Genomic DNA, 8,401 nt, shown 5'->3' on the forward strand with positions numbered 1-8,401 from the left:
GATGGCACATGAGTGATGACTAATGATATATAGATAGATGATAGATAATTGATAGATATAATCAATAGATCATAAAGTGACATAAGATACATAGACTGGAAGAGTCAGCCTTGTGAATCTCTACAGAATTATGTTCTCAGTATGGAAACTGTGCAAGGTCACCATAACTGCGTATAACTTGTTTTTCCATTTATCTTTGTGTGTACACATATGCATTAAGATTGAACACTTGAAATTGTGATTCAGAGGCCATGGAGTGGTGTTGCTTGATTTCTTGTTCTGATTTCTTCAATGATAGATTACACTGTTGGAAGTATAAGCAAAAACTGTTGTTTCCACAAGTTTCTTTTGGTATTAGTGTTTAACCTTAGCAGTACAAAACCTAATTATGACATCCATAATCTATTCTTAATTCTTACTTTTCACTCATATACACAAATACACACATACATATATCAAATATATACTTTCACATGTATATAAATTTACAGATATAAATTCATATTCAAATATATACACACAAAACACACATATATTAACACAAATGAGGTCATTTACACAAATTTATATACACTTTATATATAAACATTGTTATGAAGGCTGAACTGGGGCTCATCCCTGCACTTTCTAGTGTTGATTTTACAGCTGTTGGATATTCCATTTTTAAATGGGTTGATTACCTGAAGCTGTTTCATTTTGTTTTTTTAAATAGTGGTTAGTTTCATATATTATCTGTATAAGTTCAAGTCATTCAAATGGTTTGAAAAAACTATGCATCTCTGTATTAAGATTATAAAATTTATAATAATAATTTCATACATTTTTACACTTAGAAGATTTTAAATCATGTATGTTTGTCCTGTGTGTGCACATGAGTTTTATTTGTTGTGTGCACACCAACATTATGGTTAAAATTCAAGTATATCAATTCTAAAGAGATCCAAAGCAATACAAATTATATCTCAAGCCAGAAGTAATGTCTCATGCACTGATGCCTTAATCTTAGCACTGGGAAGGCAGGGCAGGTGTATCACTGTGAATTAGAAGCCAGACCAGTCTACATATCAAGTACTAGGCCAAGCAATATGTCACAATGTGATCATTTCTTAAAAAGAAAAGGAAGGAAGAGGAAGAAAAGGAGAAGACAGAGCAGAAGAAGTTGAAGCAGAAGCAAAAAAAGCAGCAGCAGCAGGATGAGGAAGAAAGGAGGGGGAGGGGAGGAGAAAAGGATGAACTATTTAATTTGTTGGGTAGCAGAAATGTTTGTTATGGAAACTACTACATCCTAACCCTGTAAAACCACTTCCATACACTGTATGCTTTTAACATAAGTAAGACTTTTCTATGGTTTCTGTTGAAGTTCAAACTAAACTCTTAATTTCCTGGCATGCAAATAAAGACATATCCCCTTTCATTGTTTTGCAAAGTTTTGTTTTGTCTCATTTCTATATAATTGACTTGATCAGGTTTAGAAGCCAGCTAGTCAAATTTTCAGTATCATTATGTAGGAAACGTGGGGAGTGACTAAGTTGATGCACGAACCTCAGTATCTAGGGGACATTAACTACTTACCTGTTGAATTACCACCAATATTTGCCTGTAGTGCCTCATCCACTTTCTCTAGTCCTTGTTTGTTTTTTACAACGATTGTTAGGGGCTCATATTGAATATCTTATATTAAAATCTGCAGAGGAGGTCATTTAGGGTTATAATTTTTTGTTGTCTCCTACTTCAAGTTAGATTTCTCCCTTGAGGTCATTTTCACCCAGGATCTATCTGTCTGTCTGTCTATATATCTATGTATCTATCTATGTATCTATCTATGTATCTATCTATGTATCTATGTATCTATCTATCTATCTATCTATCTATCTATCTATCTATCTATCTATCTATCTATGTATCTATCTATGTATCTATCTATCTATCTATCTATGTATCTATGTATCTATCTATGTATCTATCTATCTATCTATCTATCTATCTATCTATCTATCTATCTATCTATCTATGTATCTATGTATCTATGTATCTATGTATCTATCTATCTATCTATCTATCTATGTATCTATGTATCTATGTATCTATCTATCTATCTATCTATCTATCTATCTATCTATCTATCTAAATTGGAAGACGCAGGTGAGAGTCCTACCTTTGTCAATGTAACCTTACTCAGAGACCCTGTTCTGGTGCTAATGAGATGCTGGCAGACTGCTCTTCCTGGAATGGGTTGACATGGGACACACCATTGGATGCAAGCCTAAAGGCTGATGATCTTGAACATTTTAGCTCTCTGTTGTTTGCTAAAAAGTTCTTTCATACTGTTCTGTGCTTCATTAAACACTTGGGACTTAACTCTTAATGATTTATGCTAAAAATGTAACTGAATTACTACTGTACTGTGCTTCATTAAGTGCTGGGGAAGCTTAACTCTTTATCTCTCTCATTATTTACTTCGTAATGCTCTGTGCTTGATAAGTGCTGAAAAACTTAACTTTTACTTACTTTATAAAATTACTTTATAATTCTTTGGGAAATAGCATATGCTATACAGCTGGAGAAAATTCAGTAGATGTTTTATTGCTAAGGATCCTTTTCCTCTTGTCCAGAAGCCTCATCTCTTGCTGGCCAGGGAAAGGGGATGCTTCAGGCAATTAACTTATAGTGAACCAGGAAAAGAAAGTCACTCTTGTAGAAAGAAAAAAAATTACACAAGCAAATATGAATAAACAAATATATATTCATACACACATTCATACACACATACTCATACATGCATATACTTTCAATGGGCCCTGCCATCTGTCTCATCAACGTATATACTAACACACATACAAAATAATGCATATATATATATACATATATATGTATATGTGTGTACATATATATGTATATTTGGTGGATGGAGCCAAAACCCAAGCACCAACACATAAAGAACTCACAGATTCTGAATGAAAAATAAGCTCTAACCTTTATTGCATAGAGAAAGAATGCAGCATCCACCTTCATATTGCTAAATGAAAGAAATCTAAGTCTATAAGAAAACCACCTTGTCTTTGTCAGTAAGAAGAAGCCCTGCTGTTAGGGAAAAAAAAATCTATCTCCTGGTACGAAGAAGCCTGCCTATTCTCGCTGCAGCTCCTTCTTCTCTGCTCTCTGTGTTCTGCTCTGTCTGCTCCATAGTCTTACTGTTATCATTCCTAGTTCTTATATTTTTAGGATATATAATCACAAAAAATTCTAAGGATCATTTTTCAATAGTTAACATGTTCAAACAAAAATTAAAGTCACAAGTTCAATAAGAAGTAACAACAGGGATGTTAACCTGTATTTCCATTAACACTAGTTATCTAATGAAACATTTATTATATGTCACTAGCTCAACATGGTCATTGAGAATTTAAATAAATAATTATTATGTCTAAGTTAGCATGGTATATCAAGAGGCAATCATATGCTTAGTGTCTCATCAGTATTAAAATTTTGTGTAGATAAATAAAGTGAATATTTTATCTTCTGTCCTTCCACCTACAGAAAGTTATTCATCCCCTTTATGACCTTTAGTTTTCAGATAATGGTTTCACAGTTCATCTGAAAGGAATGTTTGATTATAGGTTCATTATATTCCTGCTTTCTATCTAAGTACAACAAATTTGTGACACATAAAAGCTTGCAGGGACCTAATTGCAGCCCCTTTTAATAAAGGGTTCAATAATTACTAGTATAAATTTAGGATTTTTATAGAATCATAGATAGAAATTAAGAAATCATCTATACGTCTATATAGCATCACAACAAGACAGCACATCTTTGTTGATCTGCAGAAAATTTGCCCAATCAGTTGGGTTAATGCTTAGGGAATATTATACTTATTTAATAATGACAGGAAAGGCATATCAGCTGCAAGAGTCAATTCTAAAATCAAATCTGTTTTGGGCCTTGTGAATTAGAGATCACCAATACAGTCCATGGAAATATGGTGGGCCACCTCCAGGAAGGCCACATGCTAGCCTTAGCCTTACTTAAATGGCTCCTGACAGTATGGTACAGAGTTGGGAGTGAGGCAGTGGGATTGTATTTGGATGACAGGAAGGAGGGGTAAAAATCTGTAGTTAATTTTACTGCGTTCCTGGTCTAAGTAGCCTGGAGGCACCAAGGGAGAGCCTGTTGGAATGGCAGTCTAAGATAAAGCAGAATATGAGAGGAAAGTTGGAGGGGAAGGAGGTCTAGGTATTACATTACACAAAGGTGACAGGGAGAAAGGGGAGGTTATAACAGATGGACTTCTGAATAGCTGCAGGTGAGAATGGAGACTTGGAGTTGGAAGGTGGCAGGGGTTGAATAGGGATGAGGAAATAAAGATGTGCAATTACCCACCCTCTCACCTTGCCTGATTTATATCTTTCCTTATTTGTGGAAATTTTTTTTAATTATACTTTTGATGATACAGTCTATGGTATTAACATGAGATTCTCCTCATTCCTTTATGCCCCAAACCAGTCAATTGTTTTTTGTTTTTGTTTTGTTGTTGTTGTTATATGGAAAAATTTCTGCATATTTTTTGGAGTTTGTTGCTGTTTTTCATTTTCTCTGATTGAGTGATTTAATTTTACTTTATTTTTATACTCATATTTTATCTTCTATTTGAACACATTAATTTGTATGATTTCCCCTGAATTTTCTAATTAGGTTATTGCACTGTTTTAATTTGTCATCATCTCTGCATGATTTCACTTTACAATTTGTCTTTACTGATTTCATTGTTTGTTTGAAATTCTTAAATTTGTTTTATTATTTTAGTCAGCCAAATATTTGTGTTGCTTGGCTTAGAAACTTATCTTTGGTGGCATTGGTTCATGTCCTTTTAAAGCTCCTTGCACTCCACAATCTTCAGGTTCCCAATTACTCACCTACCCTCAAAACTGAGGTAACAACCCATGGGATCCTATTCACCTTTAACATAGATTCTGTGATGTGAACTGGGGACACCTATCTTCTTATCTATCATTCTTAGCAACTGAGCCATTTTCCAACAGCCTGTTTTTAACATGTTGACCTTACGTTGTATGTGCCTTTGACTTATTGATGTTCAGCAAGATTCTTGCTTATTACCGAGGTGTCAGTAAGGAACATTTTCAAGTTCTGTTTTCAAGTGATGTAGAAATTCACAAAATTTATATGAAATTCTTTCCCTAGCTTTATAGAAAAAATGTTCTCAGTAGCAAGGTCTAGTTAGAAATTGTGTGTGTGTGTGTGTGTGTGTGTGTGTGTGTGTGTGTGTGTGTGTATCAAAGCTCAATGTCATTGGTTGGAAATTATAATTTACCAAACTAAGATTTTGTAAATGTTTTTGGATAGGCATGAATACCCTGCTGTGTTTGTATGCTGCGGCCAAAATTAAATAGGAATGCAGCATTAACTTTAAATAAGACAAAGTTCACATTGGTTATGGAAAAACACTATCGTCCAAATTAGTATCAAATAATTCCAGTCATGAGCTGTGTGACCTTATCTCAGCCATAATTTCCAACTGCTGGTATTGAAGGTAAAAGAAATTTCTCATTTAATAGCATGCAGATAAAGGCTTATGCTCTTTCACTCATTTTCAGAGTTTTGCCTTGTCTAGGTTCTCTGTCATTTAAATTCATCTCATTTACTTGTTGTATGGTGAACTTCAAAACCCAATGTATAGAGGATGCAGGTATTAACTAATATGACAGCTGTACCTCATTCCTCAGAAAATAACATGAAAGATTTTTCATCACTGATAACTAATTTCAGCACATACTGTGTATCAACAGAAGACTTTAAAGGGAATAATGTGTAGGATTTTTCTTCCTTGGCATACTTTTTTCTGTGAGATACTCCAGTAAGTTCATCTTCCCCACAATTATCTACAGATAATTAGTGTTTATTATAACTTTATTACTTAATACCAAGAAACACACATAATCATAACTATGTACATATTTTATATGGTTTATTAAAAGTATCCTAAGGGCTTATAGGATATGAATTCTTATTATCAGTCTCTTCTATAACACTCAGCCATAATTTCTAGGAAGGATGCAGCTGAAGGTTAGAAATTTTTATAATGATGTACCTCATGACCACATTTAATTTTTAATATAAAAATTTTAGAAATTATATGGGTAATTTATGTGCATGTGTGGTGCCTGTTTGTCTTTATGTTCACCATAACAATGATTAGTGCACATGGAGTCCAGAAAAGTGCACTAGATGCCCTATATCTGGAGATGCAGATGGTTGTGAATAACCATCTGGGTGCTGGAAACCAAATATTTGTGCTCTGTAAGACAAACAAGTGCCCTTAACTGCTGTGTCATTTGAATAGCTCCAAGTTTTAAACAATGTTTTGAAGAGTTTTAATCACATCCCTCAGAGCCACATGATTTTTATTTACAGGATTTAGAAGTTATTGTTACCTTAGGAAACGAAATCTGTTTACTCACAACATCCATGTCAACATTAATTCAGAACTCAATTTGTGTTTTTCCTCTGAAGCTTAAAAAGTATGTTTCTGGAGATTTGAATGAGAATGGTCCCATATGTTTGAATTCCTAGTCCCAATTTAAGGAAGGATTAGGAGATGTAGTCTCATTGGAGAACTTGTGTTATCGGAGTTAAACTTTGAGATTTCTTTTTCTTGTTTCTCTGTCTGTTTGATTCTCTGACTCTCTCTCTCCCTCTCCCTCTCCCTCTCCCTCTCCCTCTCCCCCCCCTCTCTCCTTTATACAACAATTCAGATCAGTATCTATTTTCTGTGTAGCAGGAGACAGCAGCAAGTCATAGTAGGTGTGTCTGTAGGGAACATTCTTAGGCTCTAGTCATCCAGAAGAAGGAAGATGCAGTTGCTTGATTTTGCACACACTGATCATTCTTTTGTAAGAATTCTTAAACCAGAGGAAGACTTTGCTATGACACTGATCCTAATTGTGTAAAAGCTCTGCCATCACTGGAAAGAGAGGTCCATTGGACACGCAAACTTTATATGCCCTAGCACAGGGGAACGCCAGGGCCAAAAAATGGGAATGGGTGGGTAGGGAAGTGGGGGGGGGGTATGGGGGACTTTTGGGATAGCATTGGAAATGTAATTGAGGAAAATACATAATAAAAAAAATAGGATTTGAAAAAATAAAAAAAAGTTCTGCCAGTTTGCATTGGTCTGAAACACTGGTCCTGGTCAATAATACACATTCACTCAAGACCTCATCTGTTCCTTACATACTCACTCAAGACTGCATCCCCTCCTCACACTTTATCCTCATTTTTTACTAAATTGTTTTATTAATTGTTTCTGCTAGAGCACACTCTGATGGAGCTTTTGAAGCAAGGGCGTATAGAAGGAAATTTTTGTCATTCTCTGTGTTCATTTTTTTTTTTTTTTTGCAAACCTAGCAGTGAAATGATATCCATTTGTTATCTTGCTAATAGAGTACGTTTTGTCCAGCTACAAGAGGGAAATGGCTTTTTTGAGGTCAGTAGGGACTTAAACCTCCAGTACTTGTTTCTCTCCTAGCTCCTGCTCCTTCCCCATCTTCAGGGAGAGTAAATCCAAAACAGAGTATTTCCTATCTTCCTGAGCTTCTTTATGCCTGTCCATCCCAGCTGCCCTCCATCCATGAATGTCACTTGTACTTAGAGCTCCTGAGAACTGGTGGAAGGCTATTTGGATTATGTTCTTACCCCACCCTTTGCAAAACCACAGACCAAGCCCCTTTTACCATATTAAATACATTATCATGGATTACTCTATCATTCTAAAAATCCTAAAATATCAATGAGTATATGAAAGTTAAACTTATCACTAGTTTTTATATTTATGTGGCCCCCTGATTGCACCTGTCAGGGCTGTGGCAAGCCTGATCACCTCTTATGGAACTGCCCTTCAGCTAGACCCAAGACCAGATGTCCTTGTTATAATCAGCTTTAGTTCATTTGGAACCCTTGGCCAACAAACATAATACTTCTATTTTTGACATTAAAAATAAGTCAGGGTCCTTTAAGCAAAATCTTGTTAGTGTATGCAATGGTGTCAGCGTTTGGAAGCTGATTATGGGATACAAGATTTTGCTGAAAGGACCCAGATATAGCTGTCTCTTGTGAGACTATGCTAGGGCCTAGAAAACACCGAAGTGGATGCTCACAGTCAGCTATTGGATGGATCACAGGGACCCCAATGGAGGAGCTAGAGAACGCATCCAAGGAGCTAAAGGGATCTACAACCCTATAGGTGGAACAACATTATGAACTAACCAGTACCCCGGAGCTCTTGACTATAGCTGCATATGTATCAAAAGATGGCCTAGTTGGCCATCTATGGAAAGAGAGGCTCATTGGACTTGCAAACTTTATATGCCCCAGTACAGGGGAATGC

The sequence above is a fragment of the Mus caroli genome, chromosome 6 (assembly GCF_900094665.2).
Source record: "Mus caroli chromosome 6, CAROLI_EIJ_v1.1, whole genome shotgun sequence".
Classification (NCBI taxonomy): Eukaryota; Metazoa; Chordata; class Mammalia; order Rodentia; family Muridae; genus Mus; species Mus caroli.